The 21,351-nt window shown below is 44.9% G+C and overlaps 1 protein-coding gene and 1 long non-coding RNA gene across 2 annotated transcripts in view; one reads left to right on the top strand and one right to left on the bottom strand.

Annotated features, from left to right (window-relative positions):
* Abtb2 (ankyrin repeat and BTB domain containing 2) overlaps positions 1-21,351 on the top strand; it is a 151,641-nt gene that overhangs the window by 23,439 nt on the left and 106,851 nt on the right. The gene's annotated exons all lie outside the window — the stretch shown is intronic.
* LOC115030061 (uncharacterized) lies at positions 2,555-5,323 on the bottom strand. Its single transcript, XR_003835649.1, has 3 exons — positions 5,264-5,323; positions 4,429-4,540; positions 2,555-2,599 (listed from the first exon to the last, which is right to left on the bottom strand). It is a non-coding gene; the product is annotated as an uncharacterized LOC115030061 (long non-coding RNA).

Here is a 21,351-nt window from a genome sequence, read left to right as displayed (position 1 = left end):
ACACGTTGTGCAGACTACCTTATGTGAGCCTCAGAACCCACCCTGTGCTGTATTGCTATGATTTATTTCCAGTTTACGGATCAGCTATGACTCAGAAGAGCTGGTGCTAATTGAGGATGAGATAGACTGGTGATGTGCAGCTTCACCTGACTCAGAGACCATATTCCTGACCACCATGCAGTACTGCCTTCTCTATATGCTGTGCTGCTTTTCAAGAAAATAAAACCACAGAGTAACCCATCCAGGGCCAAAAGTACCTTGAGGAACTAGAGGGTTTTTTTCTTACCCAGAACTTTCTTCTCTGAGCAGTGGCCCCAACGGAGGTCCCTGACATCCAAGTTAGCAGCAGTGGGTCAGAGACAATCAGTCTTAGGTTCATATTCAAGGTAGGTGAGGTGTTCTGGGAGGCCAGTACACTGTCTTTATATTCCAGGTAATTTGCCTGAAGCTGAGAAGCTGTAAAGTTTCAGCTTTTTAAGTGCACTTCTGTTCAAATTTTATGTTTCAGGACTCTGCAGGTTGCAGATGCAGATCAAACCAATTTAAGCAAAGTGAATTTACTGCCTTAAGGTCCTGAGTAGGGCTGGCTTCCAATGTGCTTTGATTCAGAGGTTCGGAGACCCTGGATATCTCCTCTAAATTTTGCTCTAGGTATGCTTATAAACTGGCTGCAACAACCTTGCCTTTGAGGAAGAACAAGGGCCAAGCTGGCTTCCCTAATAGCTCAAACAAAAACTGTGTCTGTGAGGTTGCTTAGATGTGATAAGCCTAGTCAGAGTCATGTGTCTGTCATTGAACCAGTTACTTTAGTCTAGGGCCACATGCTTTTTCTCTTGATGCAGAGAGAGGGTAAGGGACCCGTGGGTCTGAGAATGGTAGGTGGGCTATGGAAAGAAGATGGAGAGATGGAGCTGCTGGTTGAACTAGATAGAAAAGTAGAATAGAAAAAGTAACCATAGGGAATGCAGCCAACACCCACAGTAGGCTAGACAAGAGTAGTTTTTTTTATTTTAAGGGTTTCAACTTGCCATTATTAATAAGTATCCCTTCTTGTTGTTGCAGTTTGGGCATTTATTTTGTGTGTATGTGTACAGAGCCTGTGTTCCTATGGGTATACATACACATGGATGTCCTTGTATGCGGAAGCCAGAGGACAACTTCAGATGTTGTTTCTTAGGAGCTGTTGATCTCATATTTGTAATCAAGGTCTTTGACCAGGATCCAGGGCTCAGTGGTTAAGCTAGGCTGGATGGCTCTCTGTTCAGAGATCTACCCTTCTCTGCCTCCCTAGCTCTGAGATTATTCGTGTGTGCCACCATGCCCAGCTTTGTATTAGTTGCTGAAGAATGAGCTCATGTCTTCATGCTTGGGCAGCAGGCACTTTACTAACTGAGCTGTCTCCTCATCCCCAAGTCAAAGAGCAATGTCATTTATTTATTTATTTATTTAGTCATTCTTTCTGGCTTCAGTGTCTATTTGTTCTAATGGAACTTTTCCCTCTGGAAGGAAAGCACTTCTTTAGATGAGTACCACTTAAATATTCAGATTGCAGGTTTTAGTGAGAGCCATTTAGACTGTCAATAGCTCAAAGACTGGTTTTATTTCTGACTTAATGGCATCTTAAATTATGTCAGATGAATTAAAGTGCCACTTCTTTCTTCCAGTCTAAGTCCAAGTCATTGCTATCTTGATACACTTGAAGTTTGAGTGAGACTGCTGCCCACTGTTACAGAAAAGTCCATCTCACTGATCCTCATGATTAATCAGTTGCAGATGCAAGTGGAAGGTGCGACCGTATTAGGGACCATGTGTTTTCAGGATCCTGATGGCTGTGTGGCTAATGTGCTTTCCATTGCAGAACTAAACCAGCCAAGGAAGGGTGTTATTAAATGTTCCTTTTGAAGTACCTACAGTTAAACAGATCCAGATAGAACGACTGTTGAGCCAACCAGGCTACCATGAGTGGTGCCCTGTACAGGGCCAGCATCATGTAGGACACAAAGCAGTGGTTTTTGCTGGGGATATGAATGATGCCTGCCTACTTGCAATATCCAAGGAAAGTCTGTTCAGCAGTTACTGTGTACACTGTGCTGCTAAAGACCCTGCTTACAGTCTCGTGTAATCCTCACACTAACAGCAGGAGGCAGCGACTAGTGTCCTCATTTTTGGCAGAGGAAGTAACAGAGGCTTAAAGACGAAATCTCCAGTCACCAGGGACAAGATCGTCACATCCAGCCTTGCACCAGTCTCCCTCCAGCTGCAGAAGCCCCTGTTGCTCAGTCCCTCACCACAGTGCTGAGGACGGAGACTGTCATTGCAGGATTTCTCACAGGCACAAAAGCACACTCTCACCTGATAACAGATTTCATCACTCTTGAAACTGGAAGCCTGGGAAGAAAGAAGATTGCTGACTGCTGGAGCCTGCCTTTCCAGAAGGAGGCTAGTTGCAGGGAGAGGAGGGACTGCCAGCCTCTTTGACTCACGTGATCTTACCATCTGTCTGGCTTCTGACTCTCAGCACCGACTCAGTCTGTCTGCAACCCGGACAGCAAGACCAGGCCAAGGACGAACCAAATCTTGACCCTGGAACTTCTTGACCCTGGAATTGGATAGATGGAAAGTTGCTTAGGGCTGCTGAGGCCACCTTGATCTCAGTATCTCTATACACGGTTAGCTGACTCATTTGAGAAGGCAGGCAGATGGAGCTGGAAGTGTGAAGCAGGCTGTGAGGAGTCTGATCTGGGTCTCCATGGCGAGACAGCGACAGTACATGCTAGCCATGTATGTGCCACTGCTGTGTGCACTTGTTAAACCAGACCCAACCACAATGGGAGAAGCAAAAACCTAATCCAGGACTTTGTCCTGGGCATGACTATTGGATTTTAGACAAAGGTTTTATTTTTCCCCACATAATTCTTCTTGGAAGAAATCTATACGGGTTAGGGGCAGAGTAACTGTATGGATATTTTCCTTCATACCTTTAGACATGAGACAGGAGACTCCCTATGAGCTCACAGGTAATCTAGACTAGGACACACAGCAGCAGACAGCAGAGAGGCCTGTCTCAGACAAGGTAGAAGATGAAGATAGACAGCCTCTGTTGTCCTCTGACCCCCACTTGTGTACTATGACACATGAGTGCCTATACACGAGAACACTCTCAGATACAATAATACACACAGAAAGATCTTTAATGTAGGTGTAGAGTCCTGTGTACAGCATGATATGGAGGAATTGGGAATTTATATATGCTGGGCTGATAGCTTTTCAGCAAGATCCTGACTCCTGTCACTTTGGGGGTTACTTTATAAGCTAATTAAAATTGGGGGGGGGTTGGGAGAAGATAACTAAAAATGCCAAAGGCCTGGGAATGTCCTCCAGGCCCTTGCCTGCCTGCCCCGCTAAGCAGCAGGGAACAGACTCGTGGAGTAGGATGGAGAGCAAGGGATCTTCTTGCATTGCTCTACCCATCTCACTGGAAACAGCACCTTAGAGGGTGTGATGCATGACACTTGACCGTGTGATAGCCTCTTTATCCTGTGTAATTTTCTCTGCTCTGAAGTGTGCTCTATCTAAGTATAGCCACTCCAGCTTTCTTATGCTTGCACAATGCATTTTTCCCTACATTTAATTTTAACTACTCCACATTGTATTTTGAGTGAGTTGCTTGTAGACAGCATATAGCCACATTTCGTTTATCTGATTTCACTCCATGATCTAGCTGTTGGAGAATGCTTGGGTTTAGCTTTCTTTCTGATTTGCTCAAAGCCAAATTCTACCAGTTTAGACGTATTCTCTTTTTCTCTTCTCTTTCCTCTTCCTTTCTTCTAGGTTATTTGAATATTTTAAAATTAATATTTATTTTTATTTTATCTGTCTGTCTAATGTGTGAGTGTTTTATCTGTACATATATCTATGTACCAGGTGCATGCTTGGTGACCTTGGAGACCAGAAAAGGACATTCGCTCTCTTGGAACTGAAGTTATAGATAGTTGTAAGCCACTACATGGTTCCTGGGATTCAAACCCATGTCCTTTGCAAGAGCAACAAGTACTTAATCAGTGAGACATCCACTCAGTCCCTATTTGAATACTTTAAATAGTCCACTTAATTTTATCTATTGTGTTTGGGTCCTATCTTTTGGAATTTTTTTTCAAATGGGTGCTGTAAGGATTAAACATGTACATGTGTACATAATACTTACACACATGCTTATTTCCTCAGCGAACTTAGATTTAATATGGTCCTACTAGAAGTAGAATGTATAAGAGTCTCACCACCTCTTACCCTCTGTATAAAATCTAACTTAGAAGGATGCTAGGCTAGCCTACCAATCAAAATGTATCAAGGGGAGATAGATTTTAGAAGGAATAAAAAGTTGGGTCTCCCTCATTCATTCACTTAGTAAGCATTTATCCAACATTTTACCTGGTAACATCCTGAGTTGTATGATCTCTAGGTCGGTGGTACTAATAGCTATCGCTGAGTACTCACGGCATGCATGCTGTCTTCTCAGTTCTTCGCAGTTCTGTTACTAATCCTGTAATTATTCACATTCAGTAAGTAAAGAACTGCAGGCACAGTGAGCTTAACTTACCAAGAGGACAAAGGTTAACTTAGCTAGCGAGCAGCAGATCTTTGGGTCTGTTGCTCACATCTCTGCATTGTCACAGGGTTACTGCTGTGGGGAGAAGCACACCAGAAGCTCATGGGGAGCTTGCACACCCCACAGAATCCAGTTTACCACCCCTAGAGCCACTGATGGTCCATTTAGGAGGCCCTTTCTTCTGTCTGATCCTTTTTCCTGTCTTCTGTAAACATTTGTAGGAGACCTTGTCTATGCCTGAGATTACGCCAAAGCTCTGAAAGGGGACCTTGAACCTGAGGTCAGAACAGGAAGGCCCTCAGAGGGCTGTCCGAGCACCTTTCAGATAGGGAGACTGAGGTGGGTAGGAGGGAAAACAACCTGTCCAGTGGTACACAGTAGGGCTAGGCTTGGACTAGGATCCTGATTCCTGTTTTGTGTCTATGTTGCTTAAGCTATCCCAGCAAAAGGGTGCAGGCAGCTGAGGAGTAACAGGCTGGAAATTCTGATCTGTGGTTGAATAGAGACAGCCAGAGGGCCCCTCAAGGGAGTCCCCTCACCCTTGCATGCCAAACCTCAGAAGATGCTGGCAACAGGCAGTGCTATTTAAGTAACCTTCAGGGGCTCGAGGCTTCAGTGGTCTGGCAATACTGTTTACCGTAGCCAAGGTTTGTTTACCATTAGGTTTTTCATTTCCTAAAGAGGCAGACGTAAGCCCTGGGAGTACTGATGCTTAACAGTTAAAACTGATACCTGTGAAGTAAGAATGTCAGCTAGCCAGCACAGACAGACCTAATCTAATCGAGTGATAGTTGTCTGGAGCACTGTGTTGAATATGGACTCAGGAGGAAGAGTTCAGGGATCCATTGGTTATGCCTGCCACGGGCCCAGGACTAGTGACTGGAACTGTGTCTGTGGGTTTATTTACCATTAGCAAAAGGTTACAATAAGCCTTGGATTTTAATTACAGTGCAGTAATAATACCTGTCGTCATAAGATTGTTGTGAGGATTAAATAAGAATGTAGTTACGTGCTCATTAAATGCTAGTCACTCTGCTTAGTGCTGGTAAGAGATTTTAAAAGGAGAAAAAACTCCAGTGCCTGATGCTGATGTTGGCACTGGAGAGATAAACTGACACACTCTCTGTGGAGGTTGGTTTAAGTGGAGGGAAATAGGCAGTCACTAGTAATATAGTAATGTAACTTCAGTTGTAATAAGAGTACTGAGCACATACAGAAGCAGTCTAATGAGATGAGGAAGAGTTGGGGAGAGGACAGCTTCTTCGAGAGGGTGAGGTTGGAGCAGAGGCAGGATACAAACATCTGGGAGACCGCTGAAGAAGGGAGGGTGAAAAGGCTCCAGGGCCTTGTGAGGAGCAGGCGTGTGGCACCATTAGCCTTTGGGAGGTACAGTAAAAGATAGCATGCTTTACTTTGTAAACACTTTTGGAAACTATGGTATAAATTTTTGAAATATTAAAAAATTAATAGAGCATCGCCCTTGCATGTGCAAGGCCCTGGATTTGGTCCCCAGAGCTATCTCCCCTCACTAAAAATCATCCTGATTGTACTTGGGGTGTGTTTTTCTGACTGGTGTTGCTTCTGCTTTTCCCGGTTGAGCCCCTGCTGCACATGGCACACTGCTATAATTCATCTGGAAGCATCTGGGGAGGCTTGGCTTCTGGGAAATGTGAAATTGTTCCTTCCCTTCCTGCAAGGACTCAGCTGAGGGTAAGACATCTCCAAACAGTAGTGCTCTGTGAAGTCCCATCCACTTTGGTGCCTGTGGCTGGAAGAAAGGTACAGGTGGTGCTAGGGAGTCTGGGGAGCTTGCATTTGAGGCTGGCGAGCAGGAGCGCTGTATTCCCAGGGTTAGGGTTGGGGAGAGCAAGCTGGGCTTGCTTAAAGGAGAAGGTCTTAAATATTTTGGAGAACTGCAAACTCCCCTTGTGTGGACCTACATTATCTGTCAGCATCCCTGAGGAGTTAGCATTCAGTGTTGTCTGAGTGAGAGAATACTTTTATCTTTTCAACCTACCCGATGGTCCCTTGAGCTTCGGATCCTTCTTTTCTTTGGAGGAAAAGAAATCTGCTATAATGAGTCATATCCATTAAAGTGACTTTCTGTAATTCTCTACATCTGTAGACCTGGGGTTGAAACAGCCTATAATATTTCAAACTGAGGATGGTCCAGGGACATGTGTTCACTACCAGTGGAACTTCTCCCGTCTAATGACCTTAAAGAAATATGCTCCTTCTCAAAAGCCACACTACTTCACAGAGCCAGAATGGAATTCCTATTTGGATCACCAATGCATATGGTGAGAGAGGCAGACATAAAACATGTCCGACTCCACTCATAGGGAACTCGGGGAGTGAGCGGTGTTGGTAGGAATGAAAATAAAATGAGATAACATGTATTGGGGATTAGTGTGCTCCTGGTACCAGGCTCTCTGTTTTATATCCTTCAGTTTGTGTCAGTGTCTCAGAAATGATACTGTCTAGCTTCCCAATGGAACACTGAGGTGTGATTTGTAGCTGTTCTGAACCTAGGCCCCCTTTCCCCTGCCAGCTGGAGACCAGCCAGCCCTAGCTGGTCATAGATGGACCTATGCTTCCATGACAAAGTCAGAGAAAAAGCCAGAATGACTTTGCTGAGGGCTCAGTGACCCCCAGCTGGTGGTATATGACACATACAGTGAATGAGAGATGGGAGAGGAGGTAAGAGCCAAGACTGCTTTGTAAGCCAGATCCATAGTAAAGCCCTGTGGTTCATGGCTTTGTCCCTGGCTCTTCTGAAGTTTAGGATAGTCTCCAATCTGGTGTTGCTGTTGTTACTTGGTGGGGGCTGATAAGATGCTGTCCCTTAACTGCAGGACCCTTTGCTGTGAGCCTTGCAAAGATAAGGCTGGACTCTGGCACCAACATTCCAGGCTAGGAAGAAGTGCCTTTGGCAATGCTGCTGGCTGAAGCTGCAGAATGAGCAATTCCTCAGAGGGTATATAAGCTATCTTCCTTAGCTGTGGGATGGTACTTAATACTTCTCTATCAAACATCTTTGTTTATCAAAGCAGTGGTATTTACAAGGTACCTTTGACTGCCAGTTAAGCTGCCCAATGAAGATCTGTGAGCAACAAGTTGTTTCTTATCATGTCATGGGTCACTGCTAACGCTGAACCCTGCATTCTGATTCCCCCTCTGGAACTGAATAGAAAATAATCCCCTGGGATTTTGGACTCTGTACTTAATGAGTGATTCACAACAGCAAAATCACCTTCTTTCAGACAGACCAGAAATCTATATTGAAATCTTGATGACTACAACATTGTGTATTTAGTACCTAAAATTTAGTATCATTTCCTGGCTCTGCCACAAGCTCACAGTGACTTCATGCTAGTCCCTTGGCTCTTCAGCCTCCAGTTTTTCCTCCTTGAGAAGATGTCAAGACATGCTTTTCTAGGATTACCTTTCAAATGAGTGATCTTAATCATGCTGACCAACAGGATCTTCTTCTTCTTTTTCTCTTAAATGCTGTGACCCTAAAGACTGGTTAATTTATAAAGCATAGAGGTTTATTTGGCTTTTGGTAGGCTAAAAAAAAAAAAAAGTCCAAGAGTATGGGCCTGGCATCTGTGCAACATCTGGTAAAGACCTTGTTTGTTGCTTCATGACTTGGTAGAAAGTATCACATGGCAAGGCAGAGCAAGCATGCCAGAGAGCTGGGTGAGAATCTGAAGAGAGGGTGGTGGTATCAGGGGGCAGGTATGGTACCTAAGCCAGGGTTTATCAAGCAAGCATGGAGTATACACTGGTGGCCTGAGTGACAGGTTGAATCCACTCAAGAAAAAGGCGGTATTTGTATTAACCACGTGGAGGTAGATGCTGGAAAGTACTGCATGAATTTCTGATCTTCATTGCTCTGGCCTTGTGCTCTGTGGCTGCGTGCTGATAGAGAAAACCAAACCACCTTTGGAGTCCCTTTCAACCTGAATCTCTCTTACATAGGAACTTGGAATTTGAGACCAGAGGGGCCCAAGTGTTTGCCAACCTTTTCATTCTTTCCTGTGTATGATTTAGGTTTCCCCATTAGCATGAAAGGACACGAACTGTACCCAAAATGCACCCTCAGTGTGCTGATGCCATGTGTGCACAGGTCCTTTGTAGATCTTAGATAAGTTAACTAGTGTACAGACCCAGGTGAGCTCTGTTTATTCTTAGGAGCTTGGTGGGCAGCCTTTTATCTATAGCTTTATCACAATTTGGGTTACGTGAAGATTTTTTAAATATATTTTTTGTACTTACAGGTTATCTGTAAAATTTGGGCTCCAGTAAGACCAATGGGAACAGTATCTTGGCATTGCTATTTTCACAGCTCAGCCTGAGACTTAGTGATGAAATATTTGGAGCAAACATGTTTGTACTCCACTTAGGGGTAGGTTGGGGGTAGGGTGGGAGAATAGAGAGAGAGGCAAATTCACAGCACTAGCTGCATGCTGGTAGGGAGAACGAAGCCACCTTTGGAGTCCCTTTCCACCTGAATCTCTCATACATACACAAGTGCTCCCACGTGGATCAGAAGACTCAAAGTGGATTCTAAAATGAAATTGTTGCTAGAAAGAGAGTCACTTTGCTGTGAGTTTTTGCCTATACCAAAAGGTCACAATTTGCTGATGATTTGAGACAAAAGGTGAAGAGGGAACAGTTTCTTTTCAAATACCGATGCCATGCATGCTAATATGGTGGCCCTGAGTGTGGTAAGATTACATGCTGCCTAGGGTTGGGTGCCCTCAGCTGAGAGCTGTTCTTCCTGCTGCCTGTCCCGTGGCTTCTCCCCCTCATCCAAGGAGCAACTGGAGGCTAGAGGTCAGGTTCCATAGTGCCACCTGGTTGAAGCAGAGGCCTCTTGAGTCTTTTGCCCTGGTCTAACTAGTCTGATCACTTGGTTCCAAAGTTAATTTCTGTCATGTCAGGTGTTGGGTCAAAGGGTAACTTTTTTTTTCTTACCTCTAAATTTTAATTACAGACATGTAATAAGCAGCTTGATGCTGGTTATTTGAAATTGCTGTGTAAGCTTGCTGAGATAAATTATTCTAAACCACTGTGGTCCTTCTCCTCGAAGGGAAGGCTCTTGCCAGCTTGATGGCTCTAGAGGCTATCGAGTTCTGCAGTACGTCAGACGCACTAGGAAGTGCCAAACACTAGGAAGTGCAAAACACAGAGGGTGGCAGCTTCCATCTTCCCTGATAGAAAAAAGGAAGTCAGGTTGGAGGGGACCTAGGCATAAGAGACATTGCAGAAAGAACCCTCAGGGCTGTGCCAGCCAGACTATATCCTTCCCTCTCTGCTGAGGTTGAAGGAAAGCTGTGAGTGCAGGAGGAAGAGGAATGAAAAATGGGAGCCCAGAGCATCTCCAGAGCCCTTCTAATTGTTTCCATTCCTCCTCCAAATGCCTGTATTCCCCTAGGTTTTTTGGGCTCCCAAACATGGCTTTGTATTGTCTCAGGGAGCTCCCAAAGATGACTCTTAAACCCCCAGAGAGCCAGACTCCAGTTCCCAGCCTCTCAGAGCTCAGGCCAGGAGGGCCCTGGACACAGGTGATTTCAGGGACTCATCTCTCCTCACTGGCAGCAACCAGTCAGCCTGAACTGGGCATGTAGCCAGTGAAACCCAGGAAGCTCAGCATGCTGGTTTTAATCAGGAGGCTTGCTCTGTGGTAATTGGGGCTCCTCAAGCACAGATCTGGTCTCACTTAGGTTTCCAAATGCCAGGCGTGCTTGTTTCCACAGATAGAGTGTCTGCAGCTCACGTGGCTGCATGCAAATGCAGACTATCCAGAAGGCAACCCCACTCGCTCCCTGGTGTGCAGGCTTTTCTTTAATGTGGAATTTTGAGCTCTTCTGGAAGGGATTTTTCCAGTCTTTGTATTTTGCAAGGAGCGTAAGATAATACGTGGCAGTCTTTCTGGAGAAGTCGTTTAGAGATGGACTGAACTTGCAAAATGAAAACTGTTGGAACCATCATGTGGCTGACTACACACCCTATAAGCTGGGTGTCTCCCTTGGCTTCTCAGAGCAGGGCGGGCCCTGTGGTCAGGCAACCTGTGCAGTCTCGTAGATCCTCAGAATGAGTGAGCTGCAGCTGCAGCCACAGCCTTGATATTCTCAATAGTTTCTGACCCTCATTACTCCCATGTTCATCTTGCCTAGGCATTGCCAATTCTACCTAAATAAATAAGTAAATGAATAAATGTGTGTGTGTGTGTGTGTGTGTGTGTGTGTATTTATTTATTTATTTCAGGCACTAATGGTAGATACGAGGGGTGGCAGTTAGATCTAACAACATATCAGCCATATATACTCTAGGTTGAAAGGGGCGCTCAAAGGAGACCTATCAGACCCAAAGCTGTGGTGCAGGAAAAGATCAGGCCCCCGAAGCACTGAGTGCAATGTATGCCCTGCAGCAGGCCCTTAAAGCACACCTCTGAGTGACCTTATAGTCACTTCTCCTTCATGCAACAAATACCACTGAATGCCTGCCACCACCAGCAGCCTTCTTCATTTCCCTGAGGGTTTGGGGACACTGGATATTAAAGAATGTGCCAAGTAGTATTTCTCTTTGCTGTTGCACAAGACCTTCCCCTTTGTTTTTGTAAATGGGACCTTGAACTCTCAGCCTCCAGAGCATGTTTACTTATTCACCCTACTTCAGATAATACCCAGTGCCAGGCACAAACCAGGTCATACCCTGGTGACCTGTCCCTAAGATCTGGGTATTACCATGTGCTAACTCATTCCTCCATAAAGTTTCAAAGGCCAGTTGTTGCTCTGTTTAACAGATGAAGGAACTGAGGTAGATGAACCCTCCCAGTGGCATCTCTCTTGCTCATATGGCCTGGCTGATATCATCTTTGTGAAGTGTGTACATGGTAACAACTCATTCATCTCCTGAGATGTTTTGAGTTGTTGTTCCCAAGTGGCCTGGAGGCAGACACAATTCATGCTATAAACTGCTGTTCCTCTGAGATTAGCCTCCCTTTTGAACCAGGTGGCTTTCAAGAAGCTACCAGCCACTTTAAAGAATGTGGTCAGACCATATCTTACCCTGGAGACCACTGAGGTGCATAGGAGCTAGCCAATAGGAGGGCCCATCTGCAAGCCAGCCCTGGAGCCAGCACCTCCAATTTGAAGGTATCTGATCACCCTCTTACTGTCTTCCCACTGCCAGCCACTCTCTAGCTGCTGGCCTCATTCTAGAGAAGGTTCCAGAACCCCTTGAGCAAGAAAATGTACACAAGCTCCTGTATTAATTGTTCCACCAACAATAAGTTATCATTAATCCTTTCAGTCTTTAAGCCATCCCCAAATCAAGAATCATGTGTCCATTTTAGTGTATATAGTTTCACATGTTGAGAAATGGCCTTAAGAATGTGGGTTTGGCAATGCTTAGGTCTGTATAAGATGCCCAGCTCTGGTAGCTTTAGAAACTACCACAAATTTCTCTTAGGCTGTTTCCCCCTGTAAAAATAATGGTAGAACCTATTATACATAGTTCATGGGAAGACTAAATATTGGGTTGCATGAAATAGTTCATAGTATCTTTTAAGTGCTCAATAAGCAGTAAGTTGCTGCTAGATATCCTCAGATAACAGAGTAGCCTTTGGGAGGGGAATTGTTTTTAAATGGGAATTGTGAGGACAGCAAACTCATTTGATGGTAGACTATTTGATTGTTTTAGATACAGTGTTGCCAGACTGCCCTTAGACTCCCAAGTGCTGGTATCACAGGTATCTGCCACTGCTCTAGGCTAGAGTGTGGTCCAACACAGAAGCAGTGACTACCAAACTCCCTCTTCCCCAGGGGAGAAAAGCAGCTCTTTGTGAACTCTTTTGATGTGTTCATAGAGTTCCTCTCAGTCCTCCAGGCAAACCCTGAAGCTGATCACCACCCTGACTGCCACACAGAAAATAGCCAGTTTTGCCAGTTCCAGCCCAGATCTTCTATCACAAAGCCTAGTGTCCCTTACTTTTTGAAGACATTTTAAAAGTGAGCAGACAAAAGGGTTTTCTCAGGGATTACAGTGTAAAGGAATCAAACGGTCTAGTGGCTCATGGACATTTGCAACCAATTTGGAATTCCCTTTACAGGCAAAGCCACTTGCCATTCACAGAATTCCTATGAGCCCCTTTTCTGAATGGAGGGACATAAAGGTCCCACCCAAACACAGTAGCTGTTTGATTGCTTTTTCTGTAATGCTTGCTCCCCACTTTATAGTATGACTCCTTCTCAGAAGAGAAATGTGTAATAATTACCCTCGTGTAGAATGTGAGAACCAGGGCTGCACCTAAATAATGTGCTTTTTGGTTTTGTTTGCTTTGTAGAACGCTGTCAGTTGCTGTTCCTGAAGCGTGTTCCTCCTCAGTTACTGAGAGGGTGGCAGCTCTAGCCTTCTACGCCTGGCCTTGGGGAGGCTGAGGGTTAGTTACAGCATCATTTGAATTCCAGGATAAGCCTTTCTTTTGGAGGAAATATGTTTGGATAAGTTTGGAGAGTCCTCTGAGGGAAACTATGACAGCTGAGGCCTTGTCCTGGCCACTGGGCTGACCTAGGGAGTAAACCCCACCTTCAGAGTTTTTAGACTTCTTGGCGGCAGATAAATTTAGAAGCACTTGCAATGTGCCTTTCTGGGTTTGTAGCACAGAAGTGCTGTGCTCCTGTCAGCTTTCCTCATGGGTCAGGTCCCTGCAGCCTTTCTGGTGCCTGACAAGCTTGGGTGTGTGTGAGACCTGCCAGGATAAGAACCAGAGGAAGCAAGAAGCCCAGTGAGGTGAAGGGGCTCAGGAGAGAGGCTAGCCCTTGGAGAGAGAGAAATGGCCACTGCCATGTTTTTCCCAAGCGAGTAAGACCAAGTGGTACCCTCCTTTGGGACCTTGGCCAAAGAGAGGCCACAGCCAATTGCCTCTCTCCTAGAAATATTATGCAGTGGGTGCTGCTCGTTCCAACACTGTTTCTGAGATAGGAAGAGACCTGTGTGGAGTCCGGTGAGTAGTCACGGGTGAGGCAAGACAAGCCTAGGGAAGGTCCCGACTATTGGAGAGAAACAGCGTGACGGATGTGGAAGTTGTCTTGAGATCGGAAGAGTCGGCTTAGGTTGTCATGCCTAAGCAAGAGGCATGTCAGCAGGCAAGAGGTTGGGAGGGAGGGAGGGAGAGGAGAAGGGAGGTGGGACCATGTTTGGAAGGAGAAACTGAGTGTAGGATAGCCAGTGAAGTAGTAGGTTAAAGGTTGGCTGGTGGATCTAAAAGAGAGGACTCACAAGTCATCAGTCCCCAAGTGCAAGAACAGTACTCAAAGGTGCTGCATCTCCAGCCCTTCCTGGCTGTCAGCCCTCTCCTGCCTTATCTCAGGGTCAAGCACAGAGGATGCCCTACTCTGTGTTTAGCCCCCTTTAGAAACAAGATACAGTCCCCATGGTTGCTTGTACCTGATAGGGTACTGCAGTAAGGCTCCTCCCCCATACTCTGTCTCAGTCTCAGGGGCAGCAGTCAGCTCACAGGATACCACAGTTAGGTTTGTTAAGTTCTGCCTCCATTCAAGAATAATCTAAAACTATGAATGCAAATTGAACAAAAGTGAATTTGTAAGTAAAGAGAAATACCACTAAAGACTTGACTCCAGACAGATCATTAACACACACACACAGAGCACACATTTTAACAATACTTCCTCTCTACATTCATTGACCCTGATGGCATAATCACGTTCCACTGGGCAGAGACCACGCCCCATGCATGAACATGCAGAGGATAGAGGATGATGTCAGGTGGCCTCTTTTACCAATTTCTGCATTATTGCCTTGACACAGAATCTCACCCAACTGAAAGCTCACTGCACTGGGCTAGGCAGCCAGCAGGCTCCTGAGATCCACCTGTCTCTGTCCCTACCATGCCCAGTTGTCTATGTGGGTCACAAGGATTTGAATGCAGATCCTTATGATGGCACAGGATACAGCCATTTAGACATCTCTCTAGTCCACTCTGTGATGCTGCTTAAAGGAGTAGTTTAATCTTCCTTTTATAAGAGGTAACCAAGAGTTCTTATTTTTCTTTTGTCACTGTTTAAAAAACTATATTTGATCTTCATAACTCATTATAGGTGATTTTTTTTAAAAAGCATTGTCAATTTTTGGGAAACCGTATCACCCTTTCACTGCTGAGCTGTCAAATTTGGTTCTACATATTAGCTTCTGACTCTGTGCACTCACATCTCCTCCATTCCTCATCTGTTTCTTAGGTTGAGCTCAAGTATATGTTATGATTTGAGCTCTGGCCCTGTATCCATGCATCATAACACATTTGGCAAGTGGGGTTATGGATGCCATTGATACATCCAGGTGTTGTGGATGAGGGTTGATGACATTAACTCTATTTGGAAGTGACCTTCTCCCAGCCAACCCAGCATGACTGTGACCTCAAGTTCAGTTTCCCTTCCCTCTCGGTCCCAGAACTGCTCACCTGACTCATGGGTTCAAGTAGTTGTGATAGGAACAGCAGTCTTCTCGGCCTGTAGTTAGTCTTACCCATATTCAGTGTGAACACACAGCTTGGTGTCTTCTGATGGTTTGGAAGGATCCTGTACAAGACAGAGTTACCTGAAGTTCAGGCTCCCTCAACTGCACGATAGCTTGGTCTCCACTACAATCTCAACCCCTCAGACCACAGGGGCTGTTTCCAGAGTCCTGTAAGTGCCCAAACTTTGTGTGTACAACAAAACTTTAACTCTTGAGGACAGAGGCTTTTGAAGTGTAATGCAGATTTCCCTGTTTTCATGTGAATGTGTCTCTGATAATTCAAGGTCATAGTGTGAATATTCCTATATTGCTGTGTGGTCCCCAGATGTTGACCCTGGTGCTAAATGGCCTACATTGTAGTCTTAAGTCTTAATGCCTATTTTCTATTTTTTGTGAAGTTTTAATCTTGAATGGTGGTAGTTCTCATTTTTTGCTGTTTAAAAAAAGCTGTGGTCAAGAAACAAAACCAGCCAGCTTTCTTCCTTCCACTAGTACACTCTTTTGAATAGTTGATAAGTGTAAAATGAGGGTCCAGGAGATGTACAAATAGTTATAATCTTGCTGTACATCTGGAGCTGTAAGATCATCACATGTGTCCACTCATGACTGTGCCAGTGACCTATAAGGTAGGCACCAATGTTATTATTCGCATCCTGAAGGTGAGAAGGCCAAGAAAGAGGCATTAAGTAACGTGCCCAAGGTCAAGAGATGACAGGGTTCTGTTGTAGGCTGGGTCTTACAGCGCCCTGGGTTTTTCAGTATGTAATCTCCTGTTTCACAATATCTTTGGAGGAAGTGTGAACAGAGCTGTATTTAACAACGAGGAAGTTAAGGCTCAGAGAGATGCTCTGCCTGAGACCTGATTCCAAAGCACTATAGCCTTAACTCCACCATATTGAGACTTAGAGACTCATCCAACTGTAGGACCAGGTCAAATTCATTACACAGTGAGAAGGGAGCCAGGCCAGTAGAGCACAGTCCCTGTCTCCAAGGAAAACAACCATCTTAAAGTGTATAGGAATTGTGTGCAAAGAGGGAACTGTGGTGTGAGATGAGGCACCCCCTCCCCCCGCAGAGTTGTGATTAGTGTCATGGCAATCCTGCTGACTGCTCACTCTTTTGTCATTTCCTGGTGAGTTCTGGACAATAGAAATTACTCAAGAGAAGGGTACTGGGATGTGGCATTGCATTCTTCACAATGATAGTCGTAACCCAGGCTGTGCACATAAGGAGATGGGAAGGACTGGACCCAGACTGTGCACATAAGAAGACAGAGATGGGAAAGGACTGGATAAATATGTATCTAGTTGAGAACATCACTGTTTCTCAATTATGATCATATGAGTTTTTTAAAAAGTGACCTAGTTCTTGGTGACTGGTTTCTGAGCCAGTGTGGTGTTGTCCATGAACAGTGGGTAATACTGAATGACTCTCCGTGTTAGAGGGAGGGCTGACAATAGAACAGTACACCCAGGAGACTCCACACATCTTTCTGAATTTCTTAGGACACCAAATTCTGAGGACTCCATCCAGTGACTCATGTAGGGAAGTCTGTTCCACACAACCCCACACAGACTCTTCTTGGAAATTCCTTTGTTTTTTCTCTTTCCTTTTCTCTTTTGGAAGCCCCCTCCTATGCTTCTGGCTGTTGATTGATTGCTGTGTGGCTGAAAAATAAAGTAACCAAGTATCAATTCAATCTATAAACACTTTAACTACTGGCTATATAGTGAACTCATCAGAACTCTCACTATAAAATTTTCCTTAAAATCTTTGAAAATTACAGAAAGCAATAACCCCTTATATAAAATAAAGAAATGACTACAAAGAAAATGGCTCAGCCTTCAGTCTTCATTTTCCCAAAGCAGAAATACCTTTATATGAAAAACAAAACAAAACAAGCCCGTAGCGTCTTGACTTCTCCAAGGCAACCTGTCAGATCACAGTGAGCTCTGCATGCTTTGAGCATCAGTGGTCCTGTTGAGTTGGCAGTGTTGTACACCCATGACAACACCCATGACATCAGGGTTTTTTTGTTTTTGTCCAAACAGCATTAAATTTAATTGTTACCTACAATTAACAATGGGTGAATCTGGGAACAAAATATTTGAAAATGCATGATTTACAGAATGCTGCCAATGCTTTGAGTAAATTAGCATTAATAGTGAAAAGTGGTATTCAGGGTCAAACATTTCGAAAGGGGACAATGGGGACTTGGTATCGGGTTGATTATCTTTAGAACTAAGTATCTAATGGAGTCAAGGCTCATAATAATTGGAAATGTGGTTAATTACTGCACTTTGGGGCAAGTGCCCTTCTTATTCTTCTTGAGGATACACTGCCAATTATAAATAATATAATCCCAGGAACTTTTTCACTCGGCAACTGGAAGGCTGGTTTGTAGCATCTACACATCAGCTGAGAAACAACACTGAGCAACAGTTCCTTCTTTCTTTTTTAAGGCAGATCTGTTCAGCATTGTGTTCTAACCGGGGTGGTGCAGAAGGTGATGATAAACTAACCACATCAACTGTAGTGATAACAACATACACTGTCGGGGACAGTCAGAAACAGAGTCTCTCTCGCTCTTCTGTCACCATTTAAATGACCTCAGTTTAAAGTCAAAGTTCAGACCCCTTGCAAATACTTCATTGTTGTATGAAACCTAGTTTCATTTGGAAACTCAGTTCTGTGTACTATTATTTTTCTTGTAACTTAGTTGAATCATCTCTTTTCATTGAGATTTGGCTGGCTCTTAATATTGTTGAAAATATAATGGTGTGAGTTGATATTAGATAACTTTGCTGTCAGTGACACTGCCATTACTCGTGAGAACTGGACATGCTGTAAGGCAAGGTCACCTTGTGCTTCAGGTGAGACCACATGCCTACAGCTTTCATATAGCACAGCAAAAGGAAAGGAGAATACACATGCGGCAACAAATGGATTTCTCATTTTGTGTTGTTTGTTTTTGAGGCAGGGTCTTGTGTTGCCTAAGGCTGACCTCAGATGCCCACCCTCTTGCCTTGGCCCTCCAGTTACGGATGCCAGCCACCACACCTGGCTCAGTGCGAGTAGTTTCAAAGGAAAACGGTAAGGGGAAGGAGGAAAACCTCTCCGTTCCTCTCTCCTCTGGCTCTGGAGATAGAAATCATCTTGATACGACAGACACATGGATCCAACGTCTTTTGTTTTCTCTCCTTATATTTCACATGTTTCTAGTCGAGGCCTGAGCCACCAGTGCAGGATTTTTACCAAATGAAAGATTATTTTCTGTCACAAAGGCAGGACTCGAATAACTGCTCCGTAGACTGGATTTTTGCTCGCAGGAAAGAGCTCCGTATGGAGTCACTGCCACCCTGCTGGTACCTCCACGACCATGGACCGTTTCCAACTGCAAGAGCTTCCTGTCGGGAGGAAGAGATGGAGTGTGACTGTGTGTACGTGTAGAAGCATGCCTGTCTGGTAAAGACTTCACCATGTGCACACTCGGGAAGACACTGCCAGAGTTACCGTGTGGCCCATGCACTACAGTCTCTTGGGCCTGTGCTGGCATATGCACTACAGAGACCCAGCTTAGTGTGTTGATTTCCTGCCAGAGCATTCGAGGGCCTCTTCAACTCAAGTGCACCTGCAGGCCACTCTTCCCCATCCTGAGCTGTACACACTGAGATGGAAGGCTGTTGTCTGAACCGTATACTCTTCTAAACTGACACTGTTCCAGATGCCTCTCCAAGTAGACGTGACTCAAGTGCAAGGCCCGGTGTCAGCATTTGTGGCAGAGATTGCACCTAGCCAGAATGCCTTCTGGAATCCTCTTAAAGGTCCTGAGAACTGAGGCTGGCCGAGCAAAGCAGAGCCACATTCCCTCCCTACCATGTAGGATCTTCTACCTTTGAGGGGCATGCTGGCTGAAATCACTGCACTGTAGCTCTCAGGCTGGGTGGTATTTAAGAGCCCTTTGCAGCCGGATTACCTGGGCTCAACTCCTGATCCATCACTTCTGCCTCTGTCCACCGACAGGTGCCTTGACCTCTCAGTGTCGGTTTTCTCACCCGTGGAAGGAGAGTGACACATTGTAAGTCACTAGTGTGCCCTCTGTAGTGCTTGCCCCTAGTTTCATGTGAATGTTGGTACTGCTTTATCCACCCAGGTTAAATGCAGCTAAACTGCTCCACTGCAGTGAAGTGTAGAGCGCACATTAGAGTTCACAGTTAACACAAATGCATTTGATCCTCCTCTGGGCCGGAAGCTTCCACATGGTGCCACTCATGGATTCTTTGCAATTGATTAAGATCACTTTGGATGTGAGGAAGCTGTCTCTGACGTTAATACCAGAGTGTAAAGTAGAACAAGCTTGACTGGTTAATAAAAGCAGAATGGAGTTAGAAAACATTGTGAGCTCTGTGATGGGGTTGCCTAGACCAGCAGTTAATGGTTGGCTAGCCAGTTGGGGGCTGCTGCTCCTTGGAAAGGAGGGTTTCTGGGCCTTCCTGTGACTGTCTGTCCTGACCAATGAGGTAAGATCACCATGGCTATCTGCCTTAGTTCTATAAATAGCACCAAGGAGAGAAGAAATGCTAATGGTTCCAACTTAAGAACGTGCCCTTTGGCTTCTGCTGGAGTTGACAGGAATGTAGAAAATGAAACACACCAGGAACAAATCTACCAAGGCCAGGAAGTTGATTTGAGATGTCTTATCAGGGGCTGATCTTAACTCTGCCCTGCCAGAGAGGCGCAAACAAGTGAGATGCAGATATGGCTGCTATTTAGGACCAGAACCTGAGTAGCCTATACCATAAAACAGGAATTTCCCTGCTGTCTTCCTGACTGGACCTTTGGGCATGTCACCAGAGTTTAATTCCCCACAAGAGTAAGGAGGCCATGGCTCTAAGGATGTAGGCTCCAAGTATCAGCTGGTCACCGGGACATCATGCTTTTCCTGCTGCTGATATATTTCCCTAAACCCAGAATCACTCAAGGGCCCCAGGCTCAACAGCCAACTCAAATTGCCAAGAGAAACAGCAGGCTCAGGCCAACTCTTGGCTGCCTTTCTGCCTGTGATCTGAACCCTTCTGGCTTCTTAGCCTAGGGATGAGCGAGCCTTCCCATGCCAGAGTCCTTCACAGCAGGAACGCCTGCTCTCAGGTTTCCTAAGGAAAGTATTCCTCGATGGATCTGCACCTGCTAATTCTGGGTTTCAGATAGGCAGGCAAGAGTTTAATTTTAGTAAAGAAGCCAGGGAAAGAATAAAATCCTGTCTCTATGTCATCTGAGAAGACTTAAATACATCATAAACCCTATTAAAAGCTATTTTTGAAGGGCACAAAATGGCACAGAAAATGAACACACACACGTTATACCCACACATACATGTACCTACACACACATGTGTATATAGTTTGGCTCTATAGAAACATATGCTAGTAAATGCAATTGCACCAGCTTACTTAGCCACATTGTTTATACGGCCTTTGTTAAGAAAGGCATCCACACATTCGCTGATTAGATTTTTTGACTGTTTGTTTTTTTGATGTTGATACCGTCAAGTGACCACTTGGAAAATCTAGTTCTGATTCCCAAATCTTTGTCTGTAATCACAGTTTCTGAAAACATAGTTTGTTCCTGCTCCCATTCTTCGTCAAGGACGTGCCCTTTGAGCAGCACTGAGTGCCAGGAAGAAGAGGTCTGTAGACGGGCACACAGGCTGCTCTCTGACCCAGGGAAGAAGCAGTCATGTCAGAGCCTTTCAGGGACGGGAGTCTGTTTTCAATACCAGCTTTGGAAAGGTTTGAAAACCCAGAAACACCACATGGGCATTTCTAGTCTCCTCCTCCCTGTACCCCTTTACTGGCAAGGACACAAGGGTTAAGTATAGTCTCCCACTCTGGGTCCCAGTAAATTGTGTGAGTGGATATTTCAAGTTCACCCAACTAGAATGGAGTTTATGATTCACACTCCTTAAAACAATCATACAAGAGACAGAACAAAAGAAGGAAGATAAAAAAGGTGGAGGTAGTTACTGTATTTAACAAGTTGCCCCAGCTTAGAACCTCTTAAATTTTCTTTTTCTTTTTTTATAGTGTTGGGGACCAAACCCAGGGCCTTGCTCCTGTCAGGCAAGTGCTTGGACACAGAACTACATCCCAGCCTACTAACACTCCTCTCACTGGTTGTCTTTATTGAGTATCAAGACTGTT

The sequence above is a fragment of the Mus caroli genome, unplaced genomic scaffold (genome assembly GCF_978045245.1).
Source record: "Mus caroli unplaced genomic scaffold, Mus_caroli_1 scaffold_2, whole genome shotgun sequence".
Classification (NCBI taxonomy): Eukaryota; Metazoa; Chordata; class Mammalia; order Rodentia; family Muridae; genus Mus; species Mus caroli.
Note: the sequence above shows the minus strand (reverse complement) of the source record. Positions and strands in the feature narration are given on the sequence as shown.